The sequence below is a fragment of the Bufo gargarizans genome, chromosome 1 (assembly GCF_014858855.1).
Source record: "Bufo gargarizans isolate SCDJY-AF-19 chromosome 1, ASM1485885v1, whole genome shotgun sequence".
In the NCBI taxonomy this organism is placed as follows: domain Eukaryota; kingdom Metazoa; phylum Chordata; class Amphibia; order Anura; family Bufonidae; genus Bufo; species Bufo gargarizans.
Genome location: NC_058080.1, coordinates 751,864,527 through 751,879,663, shown reverse-complemented (window position 1 = coordinate 751,879,663; position 15,137 = coordinate 751,864,527). Strand labels below are relative to the sequence as shown.

General features: G+C 48.4%; 1 protein-coding gene across 1 annotated transcript in view; it reads left to right on the top strand.

Annotated features, from left to right (window-relative positions):
• The window catches only part of LOC122925098 (oocyte zinc finger protein XlCOF6-like), an 818,943-nt gene that overhangs the window by 128,877 nt on the left and 674,929 nt on the right, over positions 1–15,137 (top strand). The window lies entirely within an intron of this gene.

The following is a 15,137-nucleotide window of genomic DNA, read 5'->3' as shown; positions in this document are numbered from 1 at the left end:
CCTGACACCTTTGAGGAACCTGACAACACAATGACACCGTCATCACCCAGACCCCTCCAGTGCTGTTACTGGAGAATTTCCCAGCATTCCCAGCAGTGTCACCTCTCCAGTCAGCAGCTCCATCATCTTGTGGGTGAGTTCTAGGATCTTCTGCTCATGTATCAGGGGGTGAGGGGGAGGCTCTGTGAGGGGGTGAGGGGTCCTGCTCCGCCCTCCTGACTCCTGGAGATGGATGATGGGAGTCACACAGTCCCCCGATGTCTTCTTCACTATTGTGTACTCCTGTGGATGGAGAGAGACACTTAGGGCATAAACCCTTCAGGGGCCATGTGCTCTCCTCCGGCCCTTTCCTCCTGGGTACAACGTGCCTACTTACCTTCTCATGGCTCCTACAACATGACTATTGGTCACTGGTCACATGATACATCACTCACCATACTGGGGGCTGATCTTCAGGTTCTCCATCACTTGGAAGGTCTGGAGGCCGTTCTCCAGGACCCTGGACTCTTCCTATCACTTCCTATGATGGATTCTCCTCCCTGATGTCTGACTTGTTACAGAATACAATAAAGAGGAGAGAAATCTAGAAAAGTTTACCTCTCCGCTCAGCAGGGAGATGATCTCCAAGGTGAGGTCTAATATTCTTCTGCTGATCTCCTTCCTGTCCATCCTTGGTAGCTCATTCAGGAGAAGGGTCGTATTGCTGGTTTTCTTCATCCTCCTCCAAATAAAAGGAATAAAGGTTAATCAGTGAGTCCCATGTCCCCGATAATGAGGGCGATAAAAAGGTACAACTCATCCCGTAAAACTCAGACCCTCATAAAGCTGCACTGACGGGAAAACCCTGAGCTCAGGGTGTATCTAAGCTCCTGGCAGTCCAGTGTGTATCTAAGCTCCTGGCAGTGCAGTGTGTATCTAAGCTCCTGGCAGTGCAGTGTGTATCTAAGCTCCTGGCAGCGCAGTGTGTATCTAAGCTCCTGGCAGCGCAGTGTGTATCTAAGCTCCTGGCAGCGCAGTGTGTATCTAAGCTCCTGGCAGTGAAAACCTCATTCACACGGAGCAGATTCTCTCATCCAGCAGTGAATGATAACAACCCCCACTACTACTCCCCCCATCATTAGGGTGGCCAGACGTCCGGTATTCTGGTTTCCTGTCCTCTGTCCGGCGCAGGGTCTGGACAGACACAGGGATGTCCACCCTTTCAGTAGCTCTGCAGCAACTGACTAAGGCTTCTCTCACCCCAGTCAGTCACTAGAGCCGCAGACATGGCTCCCTGTGGCCGACTGAGGGGGAGAAGCGCCCGGCTGCCCCCGCTCACCTTCCATTCACAAATTTCTTCCCTCTCCTCATTTGTTTCAGAGGTGACATGTCTGAGCTCTCCACCACACTGTCTCCTCACAGCTCATCTTACCTGCAGGCTGGAGGAATGGCTGATACCAGAGAAAACAAGAGCCCTGACTACCGACCAGGACCTGCTCTGTATCTGCTGCACTGCCAGAGCTGAAGGACCTGCGGTGACCTCACTGTCATGTGATCAGTGTGGGGGGCGGGGCTCAGCAGTGGAGAGAGGAGGTGTAAAGGACCTGGGGTGATGTCACCGTCATGTGATCAGTGACTCTCCTGGCTAGCTCCGCCCCCTGCACTGATCACATGACGGTGACATCATCACAGGTCCTTCAGCAGTACAGTCACAGTAGAGAAGAGAGCGGCTGACGAGTCCAGTCTTTCCTGTTCTGCTCCTGTGCTGGATACTGAAGCGCACGACCCAGCGTAAGGCTTTAGGAGAGGTCAGGACCAGGCAGGGTCACATTTTTACTGCATGGTTCAGTGCCGAGGACAACAGAGAAAACAGAGCCTCTAGGTGTAACGACGACGCCCCCGTTGCTCCTAGAGGCTCATTTGCATATATTGAAACATCATTCTTCTCAGTAATGCTGCACATATGGACACGGGACCAACACAGATGCCTCCAGCTGCCAAGAGCACATGTAACAGGCCAGCCAGTGTCATAGGGACAGAACTGCTGACAGATGCCCTTTAAGGCTACATGCAGGCGACTGTATGTGTTTTGCAGTCTGCAAATTGCGGATACGCAAAAAAATACCCGGATGAAATCCGTATGCCATCCGTTTTTTTTTTTGCGGATCCATTTTAACAATGCCTACATAAGGTCATGTGAATGAGCCCTTATGGGAGCATGGAGATGACCAAGATATCTGCAGGTTATCAAATAAAGTGGCGTAAGGAGGTCTCCTGATGGAGGAGACAGAGCTTGAGGACCATCAGGAGTGATGTGCTGATCACCCACCTTGTCCTGGGCTGCAGAGACCAGCCTGTCTCTGGGTGCCTGTTGGCGGCTATAGGGCTGCTGTTCTAATGGTGAATGAGGGACGATCTGGCTGGTGTCTCTTTGGGGGGGGGAAGTGTCAGTGGGAAGAGATGGTTCTTTTCTCTGTAAGATCTATGCGGCTGGATGCTCCATATTGCATCTCGATAGCAGAAAGAGAGCTCCTTGGTTCACATTGCATGCACCTTCAGTGCATCTGGCTTGGGCTATTCTTCTAGCCCTGATTCCTGCTGTTTGGAGGGGAATATGTTTTTGTTGGTTTCTATGGTCTTATTTACAGGGACAGTGTCCTGCCTCCGTTCCCTCTAGTTCAGTTTTGTCCCGATTGACAATGAATGGGGACAAAACGGAGGCGTTTATTTTCGGTATTGAGATCCTATGATGGATCTCAATAGCGGAAAGGAAAAGCGCAGGTGTGAAAGTAGCCTAAGGGTACTTTCACACTAGCGTTTTTCTTTTCCGGCATAGAGTTGCGTCACAGGGGCTCTATACCGGAAAATAACTGATCAGGCATATCCCCATGCATTCTGAATGGAGAGTAATCCGTTCAGTTTGCATCAGGACGTCTTCAGTTCAGTCGTTTTGACTGATCAGGCATATCCCCATGCATTCTGAATGGAGAGTAATCCGTTTAGTTTGCTTCAGGATGTCTTCAGTTCAGTCGTTTTGACTGATCAGGCAAAAGAGAAAACCGTAGCATGCTACGGTTTTATCTCCGGCGAAAAAAACTGAAGACTTGCCTGAATGCCGGATCCGGCATTTTTTTCCATAGGAATGTATTAGTGCCGGATCCGGCATTCAAAATACCGGAATGCCGGATCCGTCCTTCCGGTCTGCGCATGCGCAGACCTTTAAAAATGAAAAAAAAAAAAAAAAAACGGATCCGTTTTGCCTGATGACACCGGAAAAACGGATCCGTTATTGCAATGCATTTTTCTGACTGATCAGGCATTTTTCTGACTGATCAGGATCCTGATCAGTCTGAAAAATGCCTGATCAGTCAGAAAAAATGACATCCGTTTGCATACAGTTTGCCTGATCAGGCAGTCAGTTCAGGCAACGGAACTGCCTGCCGGAATCAAGCAACGCAAGTGTGAAAGTACCCTAAAATATAGACAGTATTTTTGGACTACAAGACGCACTTTTTCCCCCATAAAGTGAAGGGAAAGTGGCAGTGCGTCTTACAATATGGAAGCGGTCATCAGCATGTGGGAGGTGCAGGGAGCGGTGAGGGAAGTGCTGCACAGCTGTACTCACCCTTCTTGGTCATCTTGTGGGCTCTGCTCTGCGGTGTACAGCGTCCGGATGTAGTGCACTCAGGCACTTACTATGACTTGACACTGTGCAACTTCAGGTCACAGGGCAGTGTGGTACAGAAGATAAGGGAGCAGTGATGAGTGGCAGTACCATCCGGAGCAGGCGAACTAAGTTTATTTATTTAACGTCTGATCTGAGGCTGATGGAGGTTGGTGGGGGGTCCAATCTGAGGCTGATGGGGTCTGATCAAAGGAAGATGGAGCTTGGGTGGTTTGATCTGAGGCTGATGGGGCTTGGGGGTCTGATAAGGGTTTGAACGGAGGTCTGATGGAGCTTAGGGTCTGATGAAGATTGGGGATCTGCTCTGAGGTCTGATGAAGAATATTTTTTTTCTTACTTTCCTCCTCCAAATCCTTGGTGCTTCTTATAGTCCGAAAAATAAGTTACTGCGCTCCTATGACAGAGGCTGTTAGGGTAAGGAATCCATTTTGTATCTGTTTGCCCTTTGCCTTTCTTTATATGTGTGAAGAGAGGACAAGCAGGACCTTCGGGGAAGAACGCCAAGTTAAATCACTGCAAAAGATGCACTACAACAATATGTAAATGATAATATATAGCTAAACTCTCACGCTGATGTTAAAAATGAGATTTTAACCAATATATTCCAGTCAAGAACATATCAGAGCCCACGCACCCCGTCAAGGTATCTCAGTGTAGCGCGGGACCTAACGCTAACCTACCTGTAGTGTGTGAACATTGTCTGATATGTGCAAAAGTCTGACTCCCAGCCAAAGCTCCCAAAAACCTCCAAAGTAGGATCACAAATACAGAGGGAGGAGGCTGTGAGCACCACCTATAACAGGCGCATGTGACGCAGGCTACCAGGTGCACCAGAATGTTACCAAAGATGAAAATCGGCACATTCCATACATATAACAAAACCAAATCACTGAATAAAGTGGCCTAAATGGAAGGAAGTGCTCAGAACCCCAAATACTGTAGCGTATTTTCCAAATTGTTGTCTTCGGAGTCTGTTTGGCTTTTGCTGAGGTAGTCTATTTCCTTAGCATGACATTCACGTTGTATCGTGCAAATTATTATGTTTTTGGACCTTTCCAGATTAGGAGCAGTAAAGGCGCAGTGATGTCAACCTTTACAGGGTTTCTGGCTCACAGGTAATGTCTGAGCTTTATGGACTACACCGGCTATAGCACAAAAGAGCAACATCCAGATGGAGAACCTGTTGAAACAATGGGATTTGCGTTGGTGGTTCGAAGTCACTGTGCGTAGAGCAGATACTTCAAGTCGGATTTCTTCATCCGCATCTGGGTCTACCAATTCTAATGTGTCGGATCCAATGTTGCAAGACTTTGAACGGTACATGAACGCAGGACCCATAAACCATGTTGTGTCTTTAACCTTTTCACGACCAAGGGTCATTGATGCCCCAGTGTTCAGGTCAAAATTTACAAATCTGACATGCGTCACTTTATGTGGTAATAGCTTTGGAATACTTATCCAAACCATTCTGAGATTGTTTTCTCGTGACACATTGCACTTCATGACAGTCATAAATTTGAGTCAATATATTTCACCTTTATTTATGAAAAAATCCCAAATTTACCAAAAATGTTTAAAAAATTCGCAATTTTCAAAATTTCAATTTCTCTGCTTCTAAAACAGAAAGTGATACCTCATAAAATATTTATTACTTAACATTCCCCATATGTCTACTTTATGTTGGCATCATTTTGGAAATGTCATTTTATTTTTTTAGGACGTTACAAGTAGGGATGAGCGAACCCGAACTGTATAGTTCGGGTTCGTACCGAATTTTTGGGGTGTCCGTGACACGGACCCGAACCTGGACATTTTCGTAAAAGTCCGGGTTCGGGTTCGGTGTTCGTCGCTTTCTTGGCGCTTTTTGAAAGGCTGCAAAGCAGCCAATCAACAAGCGTCATACTACTTGCCCCAAGAGGCCGTCACAGCCATGCCTACTATTGGCATGGCTGTGATTGGCCAGTGCAGCATGTGACCCAGCCTCTATTTAAGCTGGAGTCACATAGCGCCGCCCGTCACTCTGCTCTGATTAGCGTAGGGAGAGGTTGCAGCTGCGACGTTAGGGCGAGATTAGGCAGTGATTAACTCCTCCAAAGGACTTCATTCAGAGATCGATCTGCAGCTGTGGATGATTGAACTGCTGCTATTGAATTGCTCACTGTTTTTAGGCTGCCCAGAGCGTTTTTCAGTCACTTTTTTCTGGGGTGATCGGCGGCCATTTTGTGTCTTGTGGTGCGCCAGCACAAGCTGCCACCAAGTGCATTTAACCCTCAATGGTGTGGTTGTTTTTTGGCTAAATCCTACATCAGGGTGAAGCTGTCACACCAAGTGCATTTAACCAGCAATAGTCTGGTTATTTTTTGGCCATATACTACATCAGGGGCAAGCTGCGCCCGTCACCAAGTGCATTTAACCCTCAGTAGTGTGGTTGGTCAAGCTGTCACACCAAGTGCATTTAACCAGCAATAGTGTGGTTATTTTTTGGCCATATCCCAGTCTAATTCTGTCAGTAAACGTATACCTGTCACCCAGCGCCTAAATAATAGGCCTCAAATTTATAGTCAGCTAAATCTGTCGTTACTGGTGTGGCTGGTCAAGTTATTTAGTGTCCGTCAAAGCACATTTTTTGTTCTAGGTTGAAATACAATTCCCAATTTAGCAATTTCCTAATTTAGTGGTTTCTGCTGTATCAGGCCTACTTTAAATTTATCCCTAAAAGGGTATATCAGATTCAAGGTGCACATAGGGTCATTCTGAATAACTTCACACACACGCTACTGTGCATTTCCAAGTCTAATTCTGTCAGTAAACCTATACCTGTCACCCAGCGCCTAAATACTAGGCCTCAAATTTATATTCAGCTAAATCTATGGTTACTGCTGTGCCTGTATTAGTGTAATACGGTACCTAAATAGATAGCCAGATAGTGTTAGGTGTCTGTAAAAAAAGGCCTGAATTTGAATTCAATACATTGGGCCAAATAATATTTTTGTTGTTGTGGTGAACGATAACAATGAGGAAAACATCTAGTAAAGGACGCGGACATGGTCGTGGTGGTGTTAGTGGACCCTCTGGTGCTGGGAGAGGACGTGGCCGTTCTGCCACAGCCACACGTCCTAGTGTACCAACTACCTCAGGTCCCAGTAGCCGCCATAATTTACAGCGATATTTGGTGGGGCCCAATGCCGTTCTAAGGATGGTAAGGCCTGAGCAGGTACAGGCATTAGTCAATTGGGTAGCCGACAGTGGATCCAGCACGTTCACATTATCTCCCACCCAGTCTTCTGCAGAAAGCGCACAGATGGCGCCTGAAAACCAAGCCCATCAGTCTGTCACATCACCCCCATGCATACCAGGGAAACTGTCTGAGCCGCAAGTTATGCAGCAGTCTCTTATGCTGTTTGAAGACTCCGCTGGCAGGGTTTCCCAAGGGCATCCACCCAGCCCTTCCCCAGCGGTGGAAGACATAGAATGCACTGACGCACAACCACTTATGTTTCCTGATGATGAGGACATGGGAATACCACCTCAGCATGTCTCTGATGATGACGAAACACAGGTGCCAACTGCTGCGTCTTTCTGCAGTGTGCAGACATGTCAGGGATCAAGACTGGGTGGAAGACGATGCAGGGGACGATGAGGTCCTAGACCCCACATGGAATGAAGGTCGTGCCACTGACTTTCACAGTTCGGAGGAAGAGGCAGTGGTGAGACCGAGCCAACAGCGTAGCAAAAGAGGGAGCAGTGGGCAAAAGCAGAACACCCGCCGCCAAGAGACTCCGCCTGCTACTGACCGCCGCCATCTGGGACCGAGCACCCCAAAGGCAGCTTCAAGGAGTTCCCTGGCATGGCACTTCTTCAAACAATGTGCTGACGACAAGACCCGAGTGGTTTGCACGCTATGCCATCAGAGCCTGAAGCGAGGCATTAACGTTCTGAACCTTAGCACAACCTGCATGACCAGGCACCTGCATGCAAAGCATGAACTGCAGTGGAGTAAACACCTTAAAACCAAGGAAGTCACTCAGGCTCCCCCTGCTACCTCTTCTGCTGCTGCCGCCTCGGCCTCTTCTGCTGCTGCCGCCTCGGCCTTTTCTGCTGCTGCCGCCTCGGCCTCTTCCTCCGCCTCTGGAGGAACGTTGGCACCTGCCGCCCAGCAAACAGGGGATGTACCACCAACACCACCACCACCTCCGTCACCAAGCATCTCAACTATGTCACACGGCAGCGTTCAGCTCTCCATCTCACAAACATTTGAGAGAAAGCGTAAATTCCCACCTAGCCACCCTCGATCCCTGGCCCTGAATGCCAGCATTTCTAAACTACTGGCCTATGAAATGCTGTCATTTAGGCTGGTGGACACAGACAGCTTCAAACAGCTCATGTCGCTTGCTGTCCCACAGTATGTTGTTCCCAGCCGGCACTACTTCTCCAAGAGAGCCGTGCCTTCCCTGCACAACCAAGTATCCGATAAAATCAAGTGTGCACTGCGCAACGCCATCTGTGGCAAGGTCCACCTAACCACAGATACATGGACCAGTAAGCACGGCCAGGGACGCTATATCTCCCTAACTGCACACTGGGTAAATGTAGTGGCAGCTGGGCCCCAGGCGGAGAGCTGTTTGGCGCACGTCCTTCCGCCGCCAAGGATCGCAGGGCAACATTCTTTGCCTCCTGTTGCCACCTCCTCCTACTCGGCTTCCTCCTCCTCTTCTTCCACCTGCTCATCCAGTCAGCCACACACCTTCACCACCAACTTCAGCACAGCCTGGGGTAAACGTCAGCAGGCCATTCTGAAACTCATATGTTTGGGGGACAGGCCCCACACCGCACAGGAGTTGTGGCGGGGTATAGAACAACAGACCGACGAGTGGTTGCTGCTGGTGAGCCTCAAGCCCGGCCTGGTGGTGTGCGATAATGGGCGAAATCTCGTTGCAGCTCTGGGACTAGCCGGTTTGACGCACATCCCTTGCTTGGCGCATGTGCTGAATTTGGTGGTGCAGAAGTTCATTCACAACTACCCCGACATGTCAGAGCTGCTGCATAAAGTGCGGGCTGTCTGTTCGCGCTTCCGGCGTTCACATCCTGCTGCTGCTCGCCTGTCTGCGCTACAGCGTAACTTTGGCCTTCCCGCTCACCGCCTCATATGCGACGTGCCCACCAGGTGGAACTCCACCTTGCACATGCTGGACAGACTGCGAGCAGCAGCTGGCCATAGTGGAGTTTCAGCTGCAGCACGCACGGGTCAGTCGCACTACGGAACAGCACCACTTCACCACCAATGACTGGGCCTCCATGCGAGACCTGTGTGCCCTGTTGCGCTGTTTCGAGTACTCCACCAACATGGCCAGTGGCGATGACGCCGTTATCAGCGTTACAATACCACTTCTATGTCTCCTTGAGAAAACACTTAGGGCGATGATGGAAGAGGAGGTGGCCCAGGAGGAGGAGGAAGAGGGGTCATTTTTAGCACTTTCAGGCCAGTCTCTTCGAAGTGACTCAGAGGGAGGTTTTTTGCAACAGCAGAGGCCAGGTACAAATGTGGCCAGCCAGGGCACACTACAGGAGGAGGTGGAGGAGGATGAGGATGAAGCATGGTCACAGCGGGGTGGCACCCAACGCAGCTCGGGCCCATCACTGGTGCGTGGCCTGGGGGGAAAGGCAGGACGATGACGATACGCCTCCCACAGAGGACAGCTTGTCCTTACCCCTGGGCAGCCTGGCACACATGAGCGACTACATTCTGCAGTGCCTGCGCAACGACAGCAGAGTTGCCCACATTTTAACGTGTGCGGACTACTGGGTTGCCACCCTGCTGGATCCACGGTACAAAGACAATGTGCCCACCTTACTTCCTGCACTGGAGCATGATAGGAAGATGCGCGAGTACAAGCGCACGTTGGTAGACACGCTACTGAGAGCATTCCCAAATGTCACAGGGGAACAAGTGGAAGCCCAAGGCAGAGGAGGAGCAAGAGGTCGCCAAGGCAGCTGTGTCACGGCCAGCTCCTCTAAGGGCAGGGTTAGCATGGCAGAGATGTGGAAAAGTTTTGTCAACACGCCACAGCTAACTGCACCACCACCTGATACGCAACGTGTTAGCAGGAGGCAATATTTCACTAACATGGTGGAACAGTACGTGTGCACACCCCTCCACGTACTGACTGATGGTTCGGCCCCATTCAACTTCTGGGTCTCTAAATTGTCCACGTGGCCAGAGCTAGCCTTTTATGCCTTGGAGGTGCTGGCCTGCCCGGCGGCCAGTGTTTTGTCTGAACGTGTATTCAGCACGGCAGGGGGCGTCATTACAGACAAACGCAGCCGCCTGTCTACAGCCAATGTGGACAAGCTGACGTTCATAAAAATGAACCAGGCATGGATCCCACAGGACCAGTCCATCCCTTGTGCAGATTAGACATTAACTACCTCCCCTTAAACATATATTATTGTACTCCAGGGCACTTCCTCATTCAATCCTATTTTTATTTTCATTTTACCATTATATTGCGAGGCTACCCAAAGTTGAATGAACCTCTCCTCTGTCTGGGTGCCTGGGCCTAAATATATGCCAATGGACTGTTCCAATGTTGGGTGACGTGAAGCCTGATTCTCTGCTATGACATGCAGACTGATTCTCTGCTGACATGAAGCCAGATTCTCTGTTACGGGACCTCTCTCCTCTGCCTGGGTGCTGGGCCTAAATATATGACAATGGACTGTTGCACTGGTGGCTGACGTGAAGCCTGATTCTCTGCTATAACATGCAGACTGATTCTCTGCTGACATGAAGACAGATTCTCTGTTACGGGACCTCTCTCCTCTGCCTGGGTGCCTGGGCCTAAATATATGCCAATGGACTGTTGCAGTGGTGGCTGACGTGAAGCCTGATTCTCTGCTATGACATGCAGACTGATTCTCTGCTGACATGAAGCCAGATCCTCTGTTACGGGACCTCTCTCCTCTGCCTGGGTGCCTGGGCCTAAATATATGCCAATGGACTGTTGCAGTGGTGGCTGACGTGAAGCCTGATTCTCTGCTATGACATGCAGACTGATTCTCTGCTGACATGAAGCCAGATTCTCTGTTACGGGACCTCTCTCCTCTGCCTGGGTGCTGGGCCTAAATATCTGACAATGGACTCTTGCAGTGGTGGCTGACGTGAAGCCTGATTCTCTGCTATGACATGCAGACTGATTCTCTGCTGACATGAAGACAGATTCTCTGTTACGGGACCTCTCTCCTCTGCCTGGGTGCTGGGCCTAAATATATGCCAATGGACTGTTGCAGTGGTGGCTGACGTGAAGCCTGATTCTCTGCTATGACATGCAAACTGATTCTCTGCTGACATGAAGCCAGATTCTCTGTTACGGGACCTCTCTCCTCTGTCTGGGTGCTGGGCCTAAATATCTGACAATGGACTGTTGCAGTGGTGGCTGACGTGAAGACTGATTCTCTGCTGACATGAAGCCAGATTCTCTGTTACGGGACCTCTCTCCTCTGCCTGGGTGCCGGGGCCTAAATATCTGAGAATGGACTGTTCCAGTGGTGGGTGACGTGAAGCCAGATTCTCTGCTATGGGACCTCTCTCCAATTGATATTGGTAAATTTTTATTTATTTTATTTTTATTTTAATTCATTTCCCTATCCACATTTGTTTGCAGGGGATTTACCTACATGTTGCTGCCTTTTGCAGCCCTCTAGCCCTTACCTGGGCTGTTTTACAGCCTTTTTAGTGCCGAAAAGTTCGGGTCCCCATTGACTTCAATGGGGTTCGAGTTCGGGACGAAGTTCGGATCGGCCGAACTTCTCGAACCCGAACATCCAGGTGTCCGCTCAACTCTAGTTACAAGGCTTAGAAGCAAATCTTAAAATTTTTAAGAAAATTTCCAAAACCCACTTTTTAATGACCAGTTCAGGTCTGAAGTCACTTTGTGAGGCTTAAATAGTGGATACCCCCCATAAATGACCCCATTGTAGAAACTACACCCTTCAAGTTACTCGAAACTGATTTTACAAACTTTGTTAACCCTTTAGGTGTTCCACAAGAATTAAAGGAAAATGGAGATTTTCCATTTTATTAATTTTTTTTTCTTCTACACATTGAGGAAAAAGGAGAGCCATGTGGTTTTTGGAAGGCAGATTTTGCTGGACTGGTTTTAGATGCCATGTCCCATTTGAAGCCCCCCTGATGCACCCTTACAGTAGAAACTCCCAAATAGTGAGTATGGATGAAAATGAATGGGATAGATAAGTTGCAGGTGAGAGCTTTTTTGTTTAAGCTCTACTTACAACCCTGCTATTCTTGATCTCTAGTATCCCATCACTAACTCACAAAAGACCGTCCCTGCCTACTCATGCGTCTGCTCGACACGTTTCTATGTCACCCGCAACTTATCTATCCCATTCATTTTCATCCATACTCACTATTTGATATACACTGTTGCAGCTTATTATTATAAGTTCCTACTAGTGTTGCAGCTGGTGCTTTTGATAAACTTTAAGTAGATCCAGCGCACCTAGTGAGTATCATCAGTGCGTCTGGGAACTCATCAGGAGATATATATAGACAAGATAACCCTGATATATCCAGACCTGCACGTTTTGAAAGCGTGGAAAGAGTGCATGTTACGGACGCGGCAATACCCAATATGTATACTATTTCTTATTTATTTAAGTTTTACACAATAATAGCATTTCTGAAACCCAAAAAATTATGTTTTAGTGTCTTCATAGTCTGAGACCCATAGCTTTTAAATTTTTTGGGCGATTGTCATTTTTTGTGGGATGAGGTAACGGGTTGATTGGTACTATTTTGGGGTGTATACACCTTTTTGATCGCTTGGTGTTGCACTTTTGGTGATGTAAGGCGACAAAAATTTATCTTTTTTTACACAGTTTTTTTATTTTATTTTTTATGGTGTTTATTGGACGGGGTCGATGATGTGATATATTTATATAGATGTTGTCACGGACGCGGTGATACCTAATATGTGTGGTATTTTTTATCTCATTTATTTTTACTTTTATTATTTTCCCTTTTTTTTTTATCAAGTTCCTCTTGGATCTTGAAGATCCAGTGGGGCTGATGGCTGTACTATACTTTGCAATGCTCTTGCATTGCAAAGTATAATACTACCATATTTCCTGTAGGTGGCAACACCGGACGCCTTTGCAAAGCGTTTGGGTGCCATGGCAAGCATTGGGCGCTGCAATTGCAGCTCAGCAGCTCCGATGGTTGAGAGAGGGAGCCCCCTCTATGAGGTTACAGCAGAGTGTCAGCATGGAGCTGACACTAGCTGCTGATGGCGGCGACTCTGGAGCACGATACATTGAGGGGGGCGGGGACCGCATCAGGGGCAGGCGGAGGCAGGGCTCACGATGGTGGTGGTGGGGGGTTGGAGGCACACAGGGGGCACAGATCGGGGGGCTTCAGGACACATTACCTGATTTCAGGCTCTGATCTGCAGAGCGCAGATCAGAGCCTGAAACCGGCATTTTAACACTGCCGCGATCCGATTGGTTAGTCTGCACAGACTAACCAATCAGATTGATTGCCGGCAAGGGACCACTCTGATTGGTCCCTTGCTGGCATTACTATACTGTATGCTGTCCGTGACAGCAGCAGGGCAGGGGCAGAAGCTTTAATCCAAGCGCTTTGCAGCGCTTGGATTAAAGAGCTGCCTGACGTCTATAGATGTGCTAGCTGCACGGGGCATGAGCAAATAGCACGTATATAGACGGATTTCAGTCGTGAAGGGATTAAGGTGGCTTGGTGCGACAGATCTGATCGCGTGGTCCACAGGATTATGCTGTGTAGGCACGTAGTGCCACTGTGTAGGACAAGTTGATCTGATCCTTAGCACCCGATTGCTGACGTGGACGTAAAAGCGTCTGGTTTCATTGCAGATATATCCTAGGATATCTACCTTGCTGTCTGTATAAAACTTGACTTCTTCGATTTCTAGGTTCATTCCTGAAGTTATAAGTTCAGCCAACTCCACTGCAAGTACAGCAGCGCAGAGCTCCAGTCTGGGAATCGTGTGTTCGTGGAGTAGCATCAATTTGGTCCGGCTCATGACAAATCCTATATGGCATTGTTCTTTGACATCAATGGTCTGTAGGTATGCTACAGCAGCAATCGCCTTGACTGAAGCATCGCAGAAGATATAGTCTTTGCATCTTGACTTCAGTTGATGGCACGGGAGCATAGGGTCGTGCCACGTGAAGGCTGGACAAAGCTTAGAGAGACTTCTTCCAACCCGTCCACAGGTCCTTTTTCTCCATGGGAAGCAGATCATCCCAATCAGACGTCTCTGTGGTGAAGTCTCTTAACATCATTTTACCTTGGATGATAACAGGCGCTACAAATCCCAGAGGATCATATAAGCTGATTATGGTGGACAGGACTCCTCTGCGTGTGAAGGGCTTTTCTTCCTTGCTGATTTGGAAGGTGAATGTGTCTGCCTTTAAATCCCAGAGCAAACCGAGGCTCCGCTGCATGAGAAGGGAGTCGGTACAAAGATCCAAGTCCTTTAGCTCACTTGAATGGTCTTGGGGTGAGAAAGCCATTAACTCACGGCTGTTGGAGGCGATTTTGTGCAACCTCAAATTAGATAGCGCAAGCATTTTGAGGGGACTGATTGCGGTCTCATTCTTGGGTGTGGATTTCAAGCAGTAGTCCACATAGAAATCTTTTTCCTCAAAGGATCTGACGTCCGACCCATACTTTGCTTCACCCTTTCGGGTTGAATGACTGAGACCATGGATAGCGACTGCAGAGGAAGGACTGTTTCCGAAGATGTGCACTCTAATACAGTAATCTACAATGTCTTCATTGGGGTCGTTTTTGCGGTACCAGAAGAACCTCAAGTAGCAACACTCCTCGGAGTCTTGGAGCATGGGTGCAATTTCTGCATGGTTCTGGAATATTCTTTCCATGAAGGTAAAGAAATGTTCTCTTGTCTCTGGTGTAGGATGTTGTTGTGGTGTGGGGTGTAACTATGGGCTAAATGCCTCTTATTGCACCTATGATATAGAAGATGTAACCTTTGTATAATAAACCAGTGATTGCTTCAGCTTCACATCCTGACTTTGTCTAGTCACTCCAAGCTCGTACTTTCTGCTGATTTGGACCTCACACAACACCGACAGGGTCTTAATTAAGGTGACCCCAACAATCCCAAAGGGAAGCACCACCGTTATCAACAATGGGATATGGGAAGTATTATACAACAATAGCCCACTGTCCAATGGGACTCGCAGATAGAATATACCGCGGTACCCGACCACCAAGTATTAGAGAAACTAGACTGCACACATATCGAGCTGACCTCCTATACTGTGATTAGATCTGATGGTCCATGGGATAGATGGCACACGTGGAATTAATAGCAATGTTGCCTGATGCAGACACGTAGTATTTCCATCACACTCTAGTGGATAATTGCCCAAGGTGGATGATGATGAGGAGCAT